A 20,438-nucleotide genomic window follows, 5' to 3' on the forward strand; every position below is an offset into this window, starting at 1 on the left:
CTCTCCCCCTGAACCCCACCATGTGGCCAATAAATGCTGAATAATAACTAACAATTATCTAGTTTGGGGAGAGGGACAAGAGAAAGGAGGCACCCTGCCAAGTAAGAATCTGACACCGAGTGTGAAGCAACATTGACAAAAATTCTTTGGTTACACAGTTTCCTCCCAAAATACAAGCTAAACTAGAGAAATTTGAAAACTGTAGTACACTGAAGGCAAACATAATAATATCACCCAAACTGACTAGATTAACACAAGCCCCCAGAAGAATATGCATGCCATTTCCAGGCATAAAGCTCTTTACTTCAGTGGCTATTGTCTTACACAACAATATGGATGAATCTCAAATGCTTTATGCTGAGTGAAAGAAGCTGTATCTAACAGGCTAGATACTGTGTGGTTCCATTTGTATCATGTCTGGAAATGGCAAAACTATAAAGAAAGAGAATTAATCAATAGTTGTCAGGACCTGGAGTTTGGGGAGGGGATATGGGTTAATTTGTTCTACATCTTGATTGTATTGTTGTTTTCACAGCCGTATATATTTGTCAGAACTTTTAAGCTTGTACACTAAAAAGTGCAAAATTATACTCTAAAAAATAAATGAAAATAATCGTGATACATTACAGACTTAAAGACAGACTTCTGATTTTGAAAAATAGAAATGTTATAGTAAATGTACGTGTAATTTTGAGATTGATTTTTATCTAAAAATGTCAGTATGTGGAGAATAAATGGTATTTCTTTGAAAAGAGAATATATCCTTTTAGGAGACTCACAAAGTACGTTAGCATGTTAATGACTCTGCACAAAGAAAAACTAGAATACCTTTCTGTAGGTATACATTTTTAAAGGCAATACCTTTTCATGGAACCAGATTTGGAACTTTGAAGAATTTATTGCTGTATGTTGGCTAAGATTTTCAAATAAGCCATTTTAGAGAAATGCAATTTATTTATACAAATTGTCATTAAAGAAAAATGCTATAGGCTCCTTTCCCCCTCAACTCTTGCTGAATGGGTAGTTGAGTTGGGAGAATTGACCAGGGGATATTTCTTCTTTCATTGTTAACACTGTGATAGCTATGTGAAAATTAGCCCCAGTTCACCAAACCTGTAGCTGTATCTCAGAAAGTTGTACTAATGAAAGACCTAGTTGGAAATAAAAAAGGATCAATGCCAGGCAGGGCTAGATACATAAATTGCAGGGTCCACTGTGAAAAATGAAAACAAGGGGGTGTTGTTTGACAAGCAGGAAAGAAAAAGTGTCCTCAAAAGTGCAGAAATATAAAACTTGCCGTTTTCCATAGTCTCTCTGTTTCGCTTTGTTAGTGTTTTTTTAATTTGCTATTTAATGTCCTTTCCTTCTCGACAAGATACTCTCCTGGTGAATGCCAATCCTCACGATCACTTTCTCCTTCTCATGGCCAGCCACCCCAACCCTCAGAGGTTGGGCAACCTCCAAGGGATTGCAACCTTCGACACAGAACACCTTGGTTCCTCGTTTGGCAACAGGCAAGAGTTACCTGCTTAACACTCCATGGTTCTGCTAACTGTGGGTAGAGATGGCCACTGCCATGCCCACAAGGGAGGGATCCCGCCTTACGCCATAGTCTCCTGTGTTGTTAAACACACAGATTCCCTGCTTCGTTCATGGAGATTCTGGTTCACTAAGTTTTTACTGGATCTCAGAAATCTTCATGTCTGAGAAGCTGTGCAAATGAGGGGCACCTGGGTGGCTCAGTCAGTTGAACCTCCAGCTCTTGGTCTTAGCTCGGGTCTTGAGTTAGGGTTGTGAGTTCAAGCCCCATGTTGGGCTCCATCATACTGGGCCTGGAGCCTCCTTTAAAAAAAAAAAAAAAGGAAGTGGTGCAAATGATTTGGATGGGCAGCCAAATTTGGGAGTAAGATATTACACCTATGAATTTGAGAAGTAGGGACTGGTACAAGGGTGTGTTTGGAGAAGGTCTGATTACATTAAATTGACATCTGAGATGAGGGTATATTCTGAATCTTTATTTGGGAGCAGAATTCGGCTGAGATCAGCCACTTTAAAAATGTAAAAAACTTCACACTTTACTGCCTGTAAGAGATTAAGAATTGGAAAGGGAGTAAGAGAATATTAGAATTTGTTGTCAGAGAAGTACCTTAAAGATGAAGTCACGTAAATGCTCCTTAGAAGCAAAGTAATCTCATAAGAAGAGAGAAATATTAACAAACTTTCTAACATGGAAGAAGCAAATGGGTCTGTTCACTTGAACTATTCAAAAAAATAAATGTAAGTTTTAGTATCTGTATGAAACCAGATTATTTCCGAAGTAACCAAACAAGCAAAACACTGATGATTTTCACCCACTTTTGTTCTAATTATTTCAGCATCATTATCTGTAGATAATTAAACAGTTTTATAATTAAACAAGGAATAGTTTTTAAAATGTTCAAAGTTTTTGAGAGAGAAAATAATTTCTTAAACTTTTAAACTTATTTGACGATAATAAAGTTGTGATAACCTGTTAATACCAATTTAACTTGTACACACATTTAAGTGGCATCCTTTGTGTTTAATCAACCTCTACTTCAGTTCTTCCTTCATATATCTCTAAGGAGCATCTATCAGAACAATAATGTGATCTTGCTGCTACCTTACTATAAACACTTCAGTGGCTTTCTAGTGCATTCAACAAAATTGTCAGTTGTTTAGCATGGCATAGAAGGACTTTAGAATTTGGCTGTTTCATTTTCCAGGAAGTTCTGTACCATTAGTTCTTTATAGCTTCCAGGCTCTCTGGACTGCTTGCTTTCCTGTAAGTTGCTTTATGCCCCCACCATGAGTTAAAATGTCTTTATTCTTTGAGCATGTACTTAAATGCTATTTCTTTGGTAGAGCCTTCTCTGGCTGTTTGTAGGATGCATTAGATGCTTTTTCAGAAAAAGAGAAGCAGTGGGAGAGTGAGACAATTGAAGCGGCATAGTAAGAAGAACCCAGGACAGGTATCTGGAACACTCCTAATCCTGGTGTTGCAATTGTTTTGTCTCTGATCTTAAAAATACCACTTCGTCTTCTGTTTTGGTTATATCACTGATAAAATGAGAAGGATGGACCAGATGATCCGTAAGTTACATTATAATTCTTATGACTTTGCTTCTGAGGAGTTAAGAGTGAGGAGGAAAAAAAATGAAAGTGAAGACAACATGCAGTAGGGTAGCAAAATAAAGTTTCAGACTTTGGAAGTTTTTTTTGTTTTGTTTTGTTTTGTTTTGTTTTGTTTTTTTAAGTATGGAGTCCAACGTGGGGTTCTCCCCCATGCTGAACTCCCAGCATGGAGTCCAACGTAGGGTTCAAACTCACGACCCTGAGATCAAGACCTAAACTGAGATCAAGTGTCAGACGCTTAACCAATCCAGCCTACCCAGGAACCCCGCCTTTGGATTTTCTTAAGAGACCAGGGATAAAGAAGAAAAAGGTAATGTATGTACACGTAGTGAGGCTATGTTGAGAGAAGTTGCTGAGAAATTGGAAGCTATCCAATAGGAGTAATCTTAACTTGACTCATCACAAAATGTTTGTGAATGAAATGGTAGCACATATTGAACTGTCGTGAGTGTGAAGGGTGGTGGAGATAGGATAAATCAGAGATGATTTGAATGGCTGCCATGTATTCATGGATTAAATATTCATGAGCACCCACCAAGTAGGACATTCTGTTCTAGGCTATGGGGGCTACAGCAGTGAAGAGAACAGGTAAGTCAACTTTGAACTCTCCCCTTATGGAGCATCATTAAGATTTTTGACCAGTAGTATTGGTTATGCAGCATGAATTTCTAGGAGGTCCAATTGATTTAGATTATAATTTGTTCCAACAATGCTCAGCAGCTGGCTATTGGGGAAGAAGAGGCCAGTGGTGTTCCCTAAGGATTCGGTGAAGAAATGGTCAGTTCAGAGATGAGGCATTTTAGGATGGCTGTCAGTTTTATTTAAAATTTGGACCTAGTTACTTAGAAAGACAGAGGAAGCCTAAATATAAGAAGTCAGAGATTGGGGTCAAGATGAGAGTGAAGAGTAAATATTTTCTAGTTATGATATTGAGTTACAAATGGCTCAAATTTATGATTTTAAGCAAGCTAAGCATAACAAAAAATACATAATACACAAGGCAAGAGGCCAGCATTCAAAAAGCAATGATATTACAGCTAAATGAAAATTATTAACTCCAGTTGTACTCTTGATTACCCTTGAGCAATTTCAATTGATTTGGGTAAGACTCTCATATGAGGAAATTTGAGATTTTATCCTGCATTTTTGGCCCAGTTTAGAATCCTCACACAGACACTGAAGTGTGAGTCCAAGGGGTTAGACAACATTGCATGAGATGTTTTTTGAATTGTTGGTTTCCTTATGTCTATAAAACAATTCTCAATGGCTTGAGGAGAAAAACAAAGAAAAATAATTTGGAAATATAATAGAATGTGCTAACTTAAAAATAGTAGATGAAAAAGAAATATCTTTATTATTTATTTATTTATTTTTAAAGATTTCGTTTATTTATTTGACAGAGAGAGAGAGAGAGATAACAAGTAGGTAGAGCAGCAGGCAGAGAGAGAGGGGGAAGCAGGCTCCCTGCTAAGCAGAGAGCCCAATGTGGGGCTCAATCCCAGGACCCTGAAATCATGACCTGAACCGAAGGTAGAGGCTTTAACCCACTGAGCCACCCAGGTGCCCCAAGAAATATCTTTAAACATTTAATCTCTTGACTGTCAGTTGTTAAACCCTTTGAAAGAAAAATCAAATGCAGCAGAGCTCCAGGATTTATCAGTGCATTTAAAACCATGAAGTGACAATTTATATTAATTCGTTGTTGGATTTAATTCTGAGAGATGGGTATTGTTAGGTACCCAGAACAATAATGATTTACTAGGAGAAAAAGAAAACAAAAAGGATATAACTAACACTTGATTACTTTTTGCATAAGGAAATTACTTTTAGTGAAATACAAATAATAATATAGAAAAAATCATACCAATGATGTACCTTTTTCAGTTAAAAAATCAATTTGCTGTGTATTTGTGATTCTATAAATTTTTACTAGAAGTATTTCTCTGTTTTCCTTTTTTTTCTTTTTCTTTTTGTTTAAAGGGTTACTGGACATCAAGGTGAAGCATCGATGACTTGATTAAAACTAGACCAGGGGTTATCACAAAAGAAAATAGTTTGATTATTCCTCCTGAAATGATGGTGTATTTTAATGTATGTAAGACAGTGCTATGGACAGGATATCCTATACGAGTATTTGCTTTTGTGGAAACTGGAAAATTGAGGCAATATCTAATTTGTCATGACAAGAGTGACTGATACATATGGCTTGGCATTCAAGCCAAGCAGGGGCTTCACTGAGCACTTGAATTGGTGCACAGAATCACTAAATTGCAGTGAATCCTGTTGGAACAAAAGCTCTGCTGCTGAAAACTATGAAATTATTTTGAGTTGCATGCAATAAGATTTATCAAAGATATTTTGTTAGTAAATTCAGTTTTGTTCTTGAGGTTATTAGAGGCAAAAATTAAATACACATTAAAAGTCTGTGTCTGTGTTTATATACAACATCTCTTAATTGATACCTGTTCTTTGCTCAGTTGTTAAAAATTTATTTTGATGGTGTAGTATTTAAGGTACTTCCACATACTGACTGTGCTTCATATCAGAGCCCCCAGATGATGGAGTACTGTGTTGCACAGCTCCTGATTAATTCCTGGACAGATTTTTCTGCTTCACTACCTCTTTTGTAGGTGCCAAAAATAATTTCTGATTTTGCCAAGTTGTGTCTTTATCACCTGTCAAGGATCTCAGTGCACTGTCAGGTGGCATCTAAGGTAAGCATGCATTTATTTTTGTGTTTACTTTTCTCACTACACTGTGTTCATGAAGCTTATTCCATTGGCCTTTGTCATCTGTTGTATGAGATGAGCTTTAAGTCCATGGGATGTTTCTGTTTTGCTCTTATTTTATTTTTGAAGTGTGGGGACTTTTTAAAGCCATCTAAAAATTTGAAACCTGAAAACGAGTCTATTTTACTGCCACTTAGCCATCTTTTGCTTTTCAAGCACATCAGACTATAACCAAAGCAAAGGAAAAAAAAAAAAAAAAGATGAAAGAAAGTGACTTCTGGACCTGATCCAGAGAGTTTTCTGCCCAAAGCTCCAAGAGGCAATGTTGGACACTCCTGTGATTCACATCCTGGAAGTATTCTGATTCAATGCAACTGGTAAATATTAAGTATATGCTTTTGTGGATTAAATCTTCGCCTCTTGTTCCAACACTACTTAATAGTCATTTGGATTGGCTTGTTTGTGAAAACATCTAAATAAAAAACATAGCATTATACGCAAGGATAAAAACCTCAGAATCAGTGGTGCTTTTCTTTTTTAGTGTGAGATTTCAAAGATTTATTTAAATTTATATTTATAAATGTGAAGTATAAATATATTTTATACTAGCATCTTCTAGAAATACATCAGCTTTTTCCACTTATTTTCTGTATCCACACCATTACAAAGCATGATATATGATGTGGAATCCCTGGCTCTCTAATATTCTGGGATTTGAACTTGAGAATTTTGGGGTGAAATTCACCTTTTTACAATAAATGATAGTAAAATTTATAAGTCACTTTCAGTATACAAGCCAAAGAGGGATAAAAATAAGTAATACACTTAAGCTTTTGCTATTTTTTCACATCATTAATTTTATTTATTTATTTATTTATTTATCTATTTATTGACTTTTTAAAAGATTTTATTATTTATTTGACAGACAGAGATCACAAATAGGCAGAGAGGCAGGCAGAGAGAGAGGATGAAGCAGGGTCCCCACTGAGCAGAGAGCCTGACTCAGGTCTCTATCCCAGGACCCTGGGATCATGACCTGAGCCGAAGGCAGAGGCTTTAACCCACTGAGCCACCCAGGAACCCCTAAAAATATATTTTATATCTGGGTAATTGGTACTATCAAAAGGGCTCTTCTGCATTAAATTCAGTAGATGAGCTGAGTTATAGTCTCTTTTATAAACTAAGGGTATTTTTTTCTTATTATGCTGATGAAAGAAAATGTTGAAATTTTTGTTTTGCTTCTTTTACAAACATTAAACTGATACACTTGATTTTTATGAAAAGTAGATCTTAAGTATTGCAAGCTACAATTGAGCAATCACTGCGAAGGTAGTTTTGTATGAAGAATGAAAAAGCAGAGTTGGTACCAAAGCTTACCTGATTTTGATGGATTCATTTGAGGGTTGCTCTACCCACCTCACAGAGCACGGACAGAGTAGAGTACTTGCACAATCCTATGGACAGGACTTTTAGAGAAGGTGCTTGGGTTGAGGGATGTCACCTAGGATGTGTCGAAGGCATGCACACATGCCTGGTGCCTGTGCTGTACCTTTTGAGATTAGATCATGGACAGTGAACCCCAGAAAGTATAAATTAATACCAGTTTAAAATAAAAAAGCTATATGTGTGTGTGTGTGTGTGTGTGTGTGAATACATATACCTGTGTATGTCCACATACACAGACAATTTTGTGAGATGTATCACTGTTAGAGGTAGCAATGATTTTTTTTTTTTTTCTTTGAATTGGAACTATTTGAAACTTTTCATTTCGTGGATTTGTGGTGGCTTCCCATTTGGAAAAGAGGGATCAGAGACAAACCCAATTCTAGATTCTGATTTCTAGGAGGTGTTCTCCAAGGCTTCTAGCTCCACCCTCTCATTGTTCTCCTTATTCATTCACTATCACCTTTGGGGATGGGAGAGCTGTTGCAAGCTTCTTCCTGCAAGCAGGAAGCTCTTGGGCCCAAAGGTTGTTTTAAGCTTTGGACACTAAAGTAGGTTCTGGTCCAGGTTTGTGGTTTCTTTGGAAATAAACCCTTTCAAAACTAGGACACTTTGAAGTTATTTCCTGCCATCCAGGTTCATGCGCCAGTAAGCACATCCAAGTTTTTCTGCACATAATGCTCAAGCATGATTTTTTTCTTTTGTTCTCATCTTCATTTCTCTCTTTCTCTCCTCCCCTCTCTTCTCCTATTCTCTTTTCTCCTCCTTTTTAATAGCAGACAATTTAAGGCTATTAAAAGACCAAAAAAAGTGGTCTTGGGTGAGAAGGTAACACCCTTAATCTTTGCTGCAACATTCAGTACCTAAACCAACTGAAAAATCTTACTGGGCCTTTGGCACTCAAATTATTCTTTTCAGTTTTATCTATTACTTGACCTCTACTGATCTTCATTTCCAAACTGTACAGTCCTTGATCTCATCATGAAAGCCAGCCAATCACTTCTGGGCTCCTCTCTGTCTTCTGATACCTTTTTGGAGGCAGCCAAGAGTAACCAACTGCACATTCTGACCCTTTCCAGCCCCTTCCACTTGTCTTGTTGTCACGTGGTCTTACTCCTAGGGTATCTTGGGCCTGCATTTTATAAACATTTATCACAAGATCAGGGGTCTCCAGTCATAAGGCCTGCTATATCCATGTCCTTACCACCTGCTAGCAACCCAGTAAGTCAATTTTACACATTTAGATTTTCTTGTACAAATTTATGTTGTATGCTAGTTAATGCTACTTGGTAAATGTCAACTCTGTTATTTCAGTGAACTGATAAAATGGAAGTTAATTGGCATGCATGTAGAGTTTGGTTGATGGCAGGAAAGGGCTGGGGGCTTTTGTTTCATGTAGTCTCTTAGTGACTCGGGCTCCTTTACCTCCTGGAGTCTCAACACTTCACTGGATCCTCTGTATCTGGCTGACAGATTGGGATGTAGTAGGTACGGATGGTACATTGGGGCTTTTTATGACCAAGACTAGAAATGACACATATTTAGAGGTTTCTGCCCATTTCTGTTGGCCAAAATATAGGCCACATCTCACTGAAAGAAAGTCCATGTGTCCAGGGGAAAAAAGAATGAATGGATCATCTAAGAAGTTAGTAAGTCTATATGGCAAGAATCAACCTTCAGTTTTCATTAGAGTTTTGATTACCTGAAAAACGCCTAAGTCATAGATTTGTGATAAACTATTTTTCCTTAAAAAGGCAAAGTGTTGGGGCACCTGGGTGGCTCAGTGGGTTAAAGCCTCTTCCTTCAGCTCGGGTCACGATCCCAGGGTCCAGGTTTCCAGCCCCCACATCAGGCTCTCTGCTCAGCAGGGAGCCTGCTTCCTCCTCTCTCTGCCTGCCTCTCTGCCTACTTGTGATATCTCTCTCTGTCAAATAAATAAATAAAATCTTAAAAAAAAAAAAGACAAAGTGTTTTCTTGTGTATACATTCATTTCTCATCATAGCAATTTCTTAATCACTTACAACTAAGAGGTCAGCAAATTACACACCAGGGGTTGGCTGCTTGTTTTTGTAAATAAATTTTCATTAGATCATAGCCATCCCCACTTATTTACATTGTCAATGACCATTTTAAAATTACAACTGTAGTGTTGAGTAGTTCCAAAATGGAGAACTTGTGGTCCATAAGCCTAAAATATTTACTTTAGGAAATGCTTGCTGATCCCTGATTTAGAAAATCCAAAATTAGCTTTGCATATACCTGCTTAGGACAGTGAATGAAAAATGCTCTTTCCATAGATCATCTTTTTGTTGATCTCAAGCCAATCTCAGTAATATTTAAGGAAGCAAGTGGTCATTTATTTTCTTTTAAACTTGACAACACCATTTTCAATTCTTGAGCATTGGCGAACTAAATGTTTCATGTAGGAAATAACATTTAATTATAAAATCAATATGATTTTGGCAAACTCCCAGACAGGAACCTCATTTCTATATATTTCTCCATTTGATCAAGATACAATAAAACAGAAAGATATTATCAATATACACCTTAAAAGAGGTGATGATTAAAACTTAAAAGAGAAATTCTCAAACCTTAAAAGAGAAATGGTGATCAATTTTTGGACAATGGAAACTCTGGATTGCTTAATATATCAGGAATGGTCTGTGAACTAGGAGTTTATTTTTGGGCAGATTTAAGGATATTACTGTTTACATTGGACCCTTTTCATGATTATGAGGTGTATACATCATCCTTGTTTATAATTTGAAAAATTGACAGACCAATGCCCTGCATAGGTAGGCAGTTTTGAATGAGAACTAGACTCCATGGCATCTGCCACCAGATCCATTCTGGTTTCCACTCTCATGCAGCTATTTTCAAATTAATTAGTCCATGGGTTTTTTGGTTAATTTCCCAAATAGCCACAACTTTTCAACATGTTGTTTTATTCTTGTATAAAATGAAAACTCCACCTTCACACTGAGCTAGTGCTTTATTCTAGCTATTATCTAGGTATTATCTCATTTATTCTTTAACAATATTTAACTTGTGCATCAGTATCATCATTACCTGAAGAAAAAGTGGACTTGAAGAAGTAACTTGTTTAAGCGTATACATAGAGGGGAAAAATAAAGGTCCTTACATCTATCATTTTTATTGGTTATAGTTCTTTGCACTGACAAGTGTTTTGAAGGAATCAGAGATGAAAGTATGATGGATAGGGAGGTAAAGTAGGAGGAAACCTTCCAAAATAGGGTGGTTTTAGAGAGTCTTTCTGAAAAAGTGACATTGATGTTGAGACCCAAAACTGAGCAGTCAGTCATAAGAAACTCAACCAGTTCGGGACGCCTGGGTGGCTCAGTTGGTTAAGCAGCTGCCTTCGGCTCAGGTCATGATCCCAGCATCCTGGGATCGAGTCCCACATCGGGCTCCTTGCTTGGCAGGGAGCCTGCTTCTCCCTCTGCCTGCCACTCTGTCTGCTTGTGCTCACTCTCGCTCCCCTCTCTCTCTCTCTCTCTCTGACAAATAAATAAATAAATAAATCTTTAAAAAAAAAAAGAAACTCAACCAGTTCTTTCACAAGAGAAGTAATATCAAGTGTAATGACCTTAAAAAGAAATGGACTGTGCTTCCCATTCTACTGAAGAAAAGTCTAGTTTCTATTCCACTTTTCTTCTGTTAAACTTATCTATTAAGATTTTACTTTTAGAAATTGTACTTTTTTTAATACTACAATATTCATCTGTCTCATTCTAGATGTCATATATCTGTTAAAATTATTCTTCACTTCATTTATTTTGGTTTTGAACATTTTAATTGATGTTTAATAAAGTTTATTTCTGATAACTCCAAAATCTTGATCACTGGTGGTTTATTTCTATTGTCTATTTTTTCTCTTTGTTTTTGATAATTTATTTCTGTCTCTTGTCATGCCTGGTAATTTTTAACTGAGTGTCAGCCATTTTAAAAATTGTACAGGCTCTGAATGATGATATTTTTCTTCAGAGAAGATTTAATATTCATCTATTAGAGAGGTAGCTTATGCATGGAATACCTAGATTTAATTTGAGACTAAGATTTTTCTAAACTCGTTTCAGGCTTTCTCAGGGTTGGTCTGCTTCTACTTGGTCCTTGGTCCTACAGGGTTGATTTCCCAGTGATCGCAACTGAGAATCTAGGGCCCTTGGGGATCCTCCTTTTTGGTGGACAGCCTAGCACTGTCATATTGTTAAACATTCTTATACTATTTTAACCTGTATCAACCATTTTTCTTCTAGTTTTTTGTCTTTTTACCCTTTTATGAAAAGATTAAGAGTTTGGCACAGACTTAAGGGAAAACATATATCAAATGACACATTTCTTCCAATTTAGCCCCTCAAATTCCTGCTGCCACAGTAATCATAACCTCTAATATTTTTCCCTTTCTACCTCAGTGAGTTGGCCACGAAATTTATGAAGCTGTTTTTCATGTAGCCTCTATGTCCTGGTCCTGGAAATTTGCAAATGTCCAAAGTGGAAAAAAAGTAGTAAATGGAAGGCCTTTTCCATTGCATTTCCTTTATCTTCAGAATCATGACCCATCAAATCCTGACCTCCTTGTTTGCTCTAAGATTCCTTCAAACTGCTATTTGCTTGTTTGTTTTGATTTTAGCCAGCTTTAATTGTTTCTTGACAGAAGAGTCCAATATGAGCTAATCATAGACAGCAGCAGAAGACTGAAAGGTGACCCTGGGTTTGAATTTCCTGTCTACAGTAATAAATGTGTTTACTTAGGCATTTAAAAAAATCTCAATATAGGTTTTCTCTCCTTGAATTAAGATAATGTTAGTTTATATTATGATGATTTAAATACGCACACACACACATAAACACATACATCGACAAAGCAAAGCATTTGGTATATAATAATGAATCAATGTTGGTTCTTTCCTTTCCTTCTCTTGTTTTATTCAAAGGTCACATTTTTGATGTTCATTGATCCATATTTATCAGATCAGTGACATTTCCATGATATATGTAATAAGTTTTGAATGATGACAGAGAAGAAATAAGTATGTAGAAAGTATAACATACATGTATATATTCCAAGAAAATACATTTTATCTGCACAAGTGTGCCTTCCCCAAAATTAAATTTTTTGTGAATTTTTATTATGTTGTTTTTATTATGAGATACTTAGAATAATTTAACTTAACATTAAGTAAAACCAGAGCAATTACATAAGAGAAGGCATAATAAAATGACCTAATTTTATCTTATTAAGATATTCAACACTTGGCAAGGAGAAAGAGATATGCATTGAATTGCATATCCTAAGATCTATACAAATGAAATGATATAAATTTTGTGAAAATACAACTATATTTTAAGTGTATAGTGCTGCTGCTTAGTAATTCAAATAATATTGCTCATGTTTTGTTGTTCACATGAGAATTTATTTATTTATACTTAATAAAGTCACCATTTTATTTACTATCCTGTAAGTTCATTTCAAAGATAGAATTCTATAATAATTGATAATCATCTCTTCATCTACTATTTTTCATTGTGAGTTTCCAAAATACAGTGCTGTAGATTTATTTTCATTGTAGCTGATTACTTATCACTCCACCTTTCCAAGGCTAGCAGCAGCCTAGCAGATCAATGAGAAACTCATTGCCTTGAAAGAGATTAGGTGATAGGTTTGTAGTCAGAACCATTTGCTCTAGTTAAGAAATGTGTAAAATTAATAGATTGGTCTCAAAATTCCATCTAAGAATTGAACAATTTAGTCATTATATTCTCTATTTTCTTTAGAAAGAAGAGGACCTAAATATAAATCCAAAAAATAATTTAATAAAAAGGAATTGAGGGAGCCAGAAGCCACAGAGAAGAAAAGCAACTCAGATACAGGTCAAAAGTTCACCTTTCTTTAAGAGACAATGGGTATTAAGTAAAGTGATCATTGAGATCAAATTAGGCCAGTCACCTTAGATGCAACCACACAGTCCCACCCAGCCTCAAGTTGCTGAAGATTTAGTGTACAGCCCATGAGACGCAGATGGTCTCATATACACAGAGGCATAGCACATAAGCCCAACAGCAGCAATTTTCAGAATTTCGTCTTTCTCAAATACCAATAAAGTCGTAAAGAATTTTTGAGACTGATAAATATTTATCTTGTCAAAGAAGGAAGACCTTGTTTTTTTTTTGTTGTTGTTTGTTTGTTTTTTAAGATTTTATTTATTTGACGGAGAGAGACACAACAAGAGAGGGAACACAATAGGGGGAGTGGGAGAGGAAAAAGCAGGCTTCCTGCTGAGCAGGGAGCCTGATGCAGGGCTCAATCCCAGGACCATGGGATTAAGACCTGAGCCAAAGGCAGACACTTAATGACAGAGCCACCCAGGTGTCCCAGAAAGAAGATCTTTTAAGGCAGTAAAAAAGACACTAAAAATATTTGCAACCATAATTTAATTCAGAAAAATAAGGACTTTTTAAATAACAAAATATAAGAAAAAAGCAATTTAAAAACAGACTATTAAGAAAAAATAGTAAACGTGTTCACAATCTTACATGAACATTCATACCTGTGCACGCGCACACACACACACACATACACACAGAGGTATATCCATATTACATTATCGTTATTTTCATTTTGAGGACCACGGAAACCTGGGCAGAGACCTGCCTAAGCCTGGGAGCTAGGTTGACAGACTAGCTATTTTAGGACCTTTTTTTTTTAACAGTCTCCTTTGGAGACAAGGGCTGTTCTCATGTTTTTTCATTTAACTCTCTTTACCACTGTTAAACTTTTGATACATGACATCTTCCAGCTTCTCCCCTCAATCCTTTTATTATTCTAGCATGAGAGTGTGCTTTATTTATTTTGTTTCTGTTTGACATTGAGCATTAATATGTAGTGCTTTTAAAATTTTGAAGTTCTCTGTGTGTTTAAGAATGGGGCAGAGATGCTAAAGTAAGCCACCCTTTTATCTCTTAAGCCTATAAGCCTGTTTTCCAATCCGCTGATCATTTGACGGTGTGGTTGGTCTTTTAAACAGTTTCTATGGTTGTATAATATAAAAAGTGCCGCTGCCTTGCTCACACAGGAAGTTGCTGTTATAAACTCATATTTTATACTTTAAGAAATTATTCTGAAGATTAACACCTATAAGAAAACATCCAATAGAAAAAACACTGGATTCTGAATCTGCTTCAATTTGAGATTCACTCAGTATCTGTAAAATGAGGATATTGATTTTTGTTGTTTGTGGTGTTGCTGTGTTAAAATGTTTGAATAAGTTGCCAACACCTACAAATTGGGAGCTTTCACATTCCAGATTCCAGGATTTTTTTTTTTTTTAATTCAGTGTGCTTCATCTTCTTGTGCCTCAGTAATCTGGTCTATCAAATGGGAATGTGGATGGCAGCTCTCTCACAAATACCACTCCTTTGGAAATAGACAGAATGATTTGCATATGGTGCCATGAAGCTTAATGAACTGTTACATATCAAGTAATGAGTACAGTTCTGGCACATAATCAGTGCTCCACTGATGCTGAAGACTGGCCATGCTCAGCAAGCAAGGGAACTTGACAGAACTTGATGGAACTGGGCATCCCTTTTTCTCCGGTTTCTGAGGTTAGATACCTGGCTCTCCATCTCAGGGGTTCAGTGTTTACTGACATGATTGGCAGTGCTGAACAGGAGCGTGAGGTGGGCAGGGACTAACTAGTGAGGACTTTCCTGCTGCACATCTACAGACAGAATGGACGGAGTTGGGATTTTGTCCTCCTTTGCGTGGGCACGGGGCAGAATCTATATGGAATATGAACAAAAACTGAAACGAATTAAAAAAATGAACACAACAAAGGCTATATTTTCTGACTATAATGCAGACTTAGAAATCATTTGCACATGGTATATGTATATATACAATATTTACATTATATATTTAAACATAGACTATTCTATATATTATGTTGTTATATGCATTATATATGTATAAAATCATATGTCTGAAACCCAAAACAACCATATAGTAAACATTTAGGTTAAAGAAGAAATGATAGAAGACTATGTAAGATATTTATGAATATTCCCATATGGTTTTTAAAGAATTTTTGAAAACATTATATTATAGGGTCGCCTGCGTGGCTCAGTGGGTTAAAGCCTCTGCCTTCATCTCAGGTCATGATCCCAGGGTCCTGGGATCAAGCCCCGCATTGGGCTCTCTGCTTAGCAGTGAGCCTGCTTGCCACCCCCCCACTCTGCCTGCCTCTCTGCCTACTTGGGATCTCTGTCTGTCAAATAAATAAATAAAGTCTTTAAAAAAAAAAAAAACCACTATAGTATAAAGTTTAAGTATAGGAACAAAGATCTGTAAAGAGTTGAAACAATTTCCAAAAATAAGAGAAAGTAAAAAGCCCCAGAGTGATTATCCATCTTATCAGATATTTGTAGAACTCTTTACACATCTATCATTTTAAAACAATGTTAACACTGTCCTGCTTATAGACATGTAGAAAGAAACAGAGAGGTCAGGGTTAGAGTGCTGTGTGAGAAGAGAAACTTGAAGTATAAACAGCACTCATTTGGGACTAGATGGAGTGTTTTTTTATGGGCCAATGCTGGTACATTAATTGGAGCAAAAGGAAGTTCATATCAACCATGGTGGACTAAGAGAAAATAAATTTACAAAAGTTAAAAGATGGGCACACCAGAGAATCTTTTTGTCCATTTGTGTTAGAGAAAGTTTTTTTAACAAGACACAAAACAAAACAAAACAAGACCCAAAACCAGATTTAAAAAAAAAATCTGATCTTGCTACATAAAAACATTTTTACAATAAATATTATCAAACACTAATTTTTAGTGCATATCATCATAGGAGATTTTTGCATGAATTGAACCAACCAAGTATTGGTAATATCTAGATGTACCAGGTGTATATATATACTGTCTAGAATTCTAAAGGAATTTGTAAAACAAACAGTAACAAAATCAAAATACAGGAAACATAGTTAACATCAATAGTTAATAGTGAAAAAATTAATTAGGTAAAAAATTAAATGATTAATTGATATACAGAAGGAAGCTCTGAATGGTTAACAAATAGAGAAATTCTGTTGATAAGTGGGGCTGTGCAATTAAAACAATGAGGAGCACATGCTCTCCAGCTCAGATTAGCAAAAATCTCCAAGTTGATCAGAACTAATTATTGGTGAGAAGATGGTAAAAAATATTCAGTGTTGGTGCTGTCTAAACTGGAATGGTCATTCTGCAGAAATGTATAATTATTAATGAGATTAATATTCATGTAGGCAACACTCAAAATTCTGTTCTTCATAAATTAACTGTCACAAAGTCCACAAGGGGAACATTTTCAGGACATAATGCTGGCAGCACTGATTGTAGTGTTAGGGCTCTGAAGACAATTTAGTTGTTCACCACTAGGAAAATTAATATGTAGATTATCGTGTGGGCATTTTTCAGCAGTAGCCATATCTTTTTCATGGTTCTTCCTCTTCATTACACAGGGTTTATTTCTGTGGCCCTCATTCCTACAGAGCAGCTCCTGACATGGTTCTGGAACCTGCCAGATTGCCTTGATTTCTGGATTCTGATGAATACCACCCCCTTCCCAGTCTTATTCCAGCCCCAAGTGGGGTGTAGTGATCTCCAGCTGTCTCTTTGCCAATGCTGTCCTTCTGCCAATCTCCAGTTTGCTTCACCATCCTCATTTGCCTTCTCCATTTTTCTACCATCTGTCTAATTCCGTCTGTTGACTTTCTTACCTGAAATACTAGATTAGACTGGTTTTCTTTTCTTTTTTAAGATTTATTTATTTATTAAAGAGGGAGAGAGAGACAGTATGAGTGGGAGGAGCAAAGGGAGAGGGAGAAAGAATCTCAAGCAGACTCCACACTGAGCACGGAGCACACAGAGGGCTCAATCTCACAACCATGAGATCATGACCTGAGCCAAAACCAAGAGGTGGATGCTTAACCAATTGCACCACCCAGGCATCCCTACTAGACTGGTTTTCTGATTGGAACCTCACTGTTGTTAAGGTATTGGGATTGATCCCAGGAAACAGACCCTATGACATAATACTGAGACTGAGAAGCTCATTTCTTCACCTTTTTTTTTTTTTTAAAGATTTTATTTATTTATTTGCCAGAGAGAAAGAGAGAGAGAGAGAGAGAGTGAGCACTGGCAGACGGAGGCAGAGGGAGAAGCAGGTTCCCCGCTGAGCAAGGAGCCCAACGTGGGACTCGATCCCAGGACGCCGGGATCATGACCCGAGCTGAAGGCAGCTGCCCAACCAACTGGGCCACCCAGGCGTCCCTCTTCTTCACCTTTAACATGATAATAGCTTCCTTGCAGGTGGAAACTGAAATTATAGTAATCCATGACAGGCAGAAACATTAGGAGTACAGATGCTTAAGGTGAAACACTGATTAACAATGAGTATTTGGAGGATTCAGTAATGCCTTCATGTTACCATCATGGTACCAGTGCAGGTTACAAGGAGTACAGTTAGTTCTAACAGTGATCAATAGCTTATGGAAAGGAAAGAAGCTCAAGGCTGTATCATCTTTCTTGGTCTCTGTCTCAGTGTGGTAATTGGAGGCTTTAATTATCAGCACTTTTCAGAGACCATCTCACAGGTCAGTTATATGGATAATATTCAGTCTGTTCCTGGGGAACAACAAGGAGCAAGCACACAAATGCTATAATGAGATACTACATGATGTCTGAGATTGGGAGCTAGACCCCATGAACACTTAGATCCCTGCCACTTAGATGATGTCTCCGCGGGTCTCCTAGGCTAGGAAACACTGAAAGAGCACTTTAGATCTTGGAGACACAACACACCATATTTAGTGTATTGCTTCAAAGAATTTACTGGATAATTGGAAGACTTTCTTATGTTTCCTAACTCTGTTTGTTTCAACATCTGTTGGTTGGCTTTCCACCCATAAGGCAATTCTCTTATACAGAATTCCCTCTGAAACACAAGATGGCTTCTAATTTCTTGAGTAGCCATCGCCTCACACAATACATGCTCAAAGACATAATCCTTACAAATTACAGTGAGTTTCTGTGTGACACATAAAAACAAAAGACAGTCTCAGAGTAGAAGAGGAAACTATAAAACAGTACAAAAGATAGAATTTGAAGAAAACGTGCTATAAAAGAGAGACTCTGATCATCTTAAATGACAAGTAAAAAAGCTATGTACATGATGCTAAGATTGTGTGACCCATTAAAGTTTAAATATATTGTTAGAGGCAAATTAGGACTGAAACCCTGATCTCTTGACTTGCAGGCCATGTCAAGGGCTCTTGCTACTGTGCCATACTTGCTTTCCTGCTTAATTTTTATTTTATTCTTGTCAAGAGCCTCCTTCAGGGAAGAAAATGAGGATATATATGAAAATGCATACTATAAAGAAATGAGTTTTGAGGGTGGAAATTGTACACTTGAAGGAGGCTGGTTATTATGAGAATTTCCATTAAAAATACCATGCTACATTTATCACCCAAAGCTCTGTGGTTTATTTTTCTGTCTTTGGGAATTTCACAAACAACTTATAAAGTTCTAGCCAAACCTTTGAGGTTTGCCTTTCCATAAGTATATGGAAGAAGCCAAAGGCTGCGACCGTAGCCAAATGAAACAATGGAAACCACAAGACCTGCTGGCCTGGCTCCTCTCGCCTTTCCTTGATTTTGAGCCCCTGGAGAGGAAACCACCTGAGTCGCATTTGTGTGTGCTTAGAGCGCTGGAGAACTAAGCCTCCTAACTAATGGCTCTTGCTTAATTTGAAATAAAGGGATCAAGTATTGAATCCTAAGGAAGTAGAGACAATTTTGTTTTTATCACCGCTGTTGTTCTTTTTAAAAAATATTTTTTTGTATTTTTGTATTTTTAAAAATATTTTCTTAATGGCAAACATTTAAAAGGAGCCTCCACATAGATGCATATAGCCATGGTGTGCTTCTATTTTCAGGAGTCTGGAGGGCACAGTGATACACATACTTTCTCAGAAAACCCGTTCAACAAATGGAATCCATTGAGCCCCAGCAGCTGGTATAAGAGACTGTATACTATCCCAACCTGTAGTACATTAGAGTGCAGATTCAATTCTGCTGACACTTCTTATGCAATATAATCCCTGGAGCCTGATTACTGGAGCTACTGAACCTCTTTATGCCTCAGTTCCATGATCTACTTTATTCTTCATAGCATTGGTGTGAGATGAAATGAGTGGAGACTTACAACTGTCCCTGGTATGTTGGAAATGCTCAACAGATATTTGTTGCTGGTGGTAGGAACAGTAGTAGCAGCAGTAGTAGCAGTATCAACAGTAGTAACAGTAATCATAGTAGTAACGTACCAATAGAGTGTCAGATAGTAGAAAATGAAGAAAATGGGGAACTCTGAGAAGCCTTAAGAAGTGTGATTAAAACTTTTGACAGCATTTGATAACAGGTCTTCCCTTCTCTTCAGTGTCAGTTGTGCTTTTATTGAGATCAAAAACTAAAGTTAAATTCTCAGGCTGACGCTTCTTGCATTTAGTTGGAGGGAATTCTTTGACAGCCGGACACTTTTACACACAAACCTATTCAATTATTCATTCATTTTTTCAGCAGTTATTGAGTGATATGATATTCCCAAGCATGCTAGGCAAGGTAATTCTGTTGCTGTAACAAAGTTCAAAATTTCAGTGGCTTAACCAAATGCAAGTTGAATTCTGGTATTAAATGTGGATGCTCCTGTTTGGGATGCAGCTTTCCTCTAGGTGGTGGTTCAGAGACCCAGGTCCTTCCATCTTATGGATCTACTATCCCCCAGAGCCTCAGAATACTATGTTTCTCATCATAAGATCGCATATACGAGGAGAGAGAAGGTAACTCTGTTGATTAATTTCTTTGTTCTGGAAATGAGAAATATCCCTTCTACTTGACAAGACTCTATTCAGATGCAAGAAGATTTTGGAAATAAGGACTCTGCTTGGGTATTTTTTTAAAAAACAAAACAAAACAAAACAAACCCAACTCTATCATACAGAAGAGAGAGAACAGTGTTGTTGTATGGTTATCCACTTCTCCCATACA

This window comes from Martes martes, assembly GCF_963455335.1.
Source record: "Martes martes genome assembly, chromosome: 1".
Lineage (NCBI taxonomy): Eukaryota > Metazoa > Chordata > Mammalia > Carnivora > Mustelidae > Martes > Martes martes.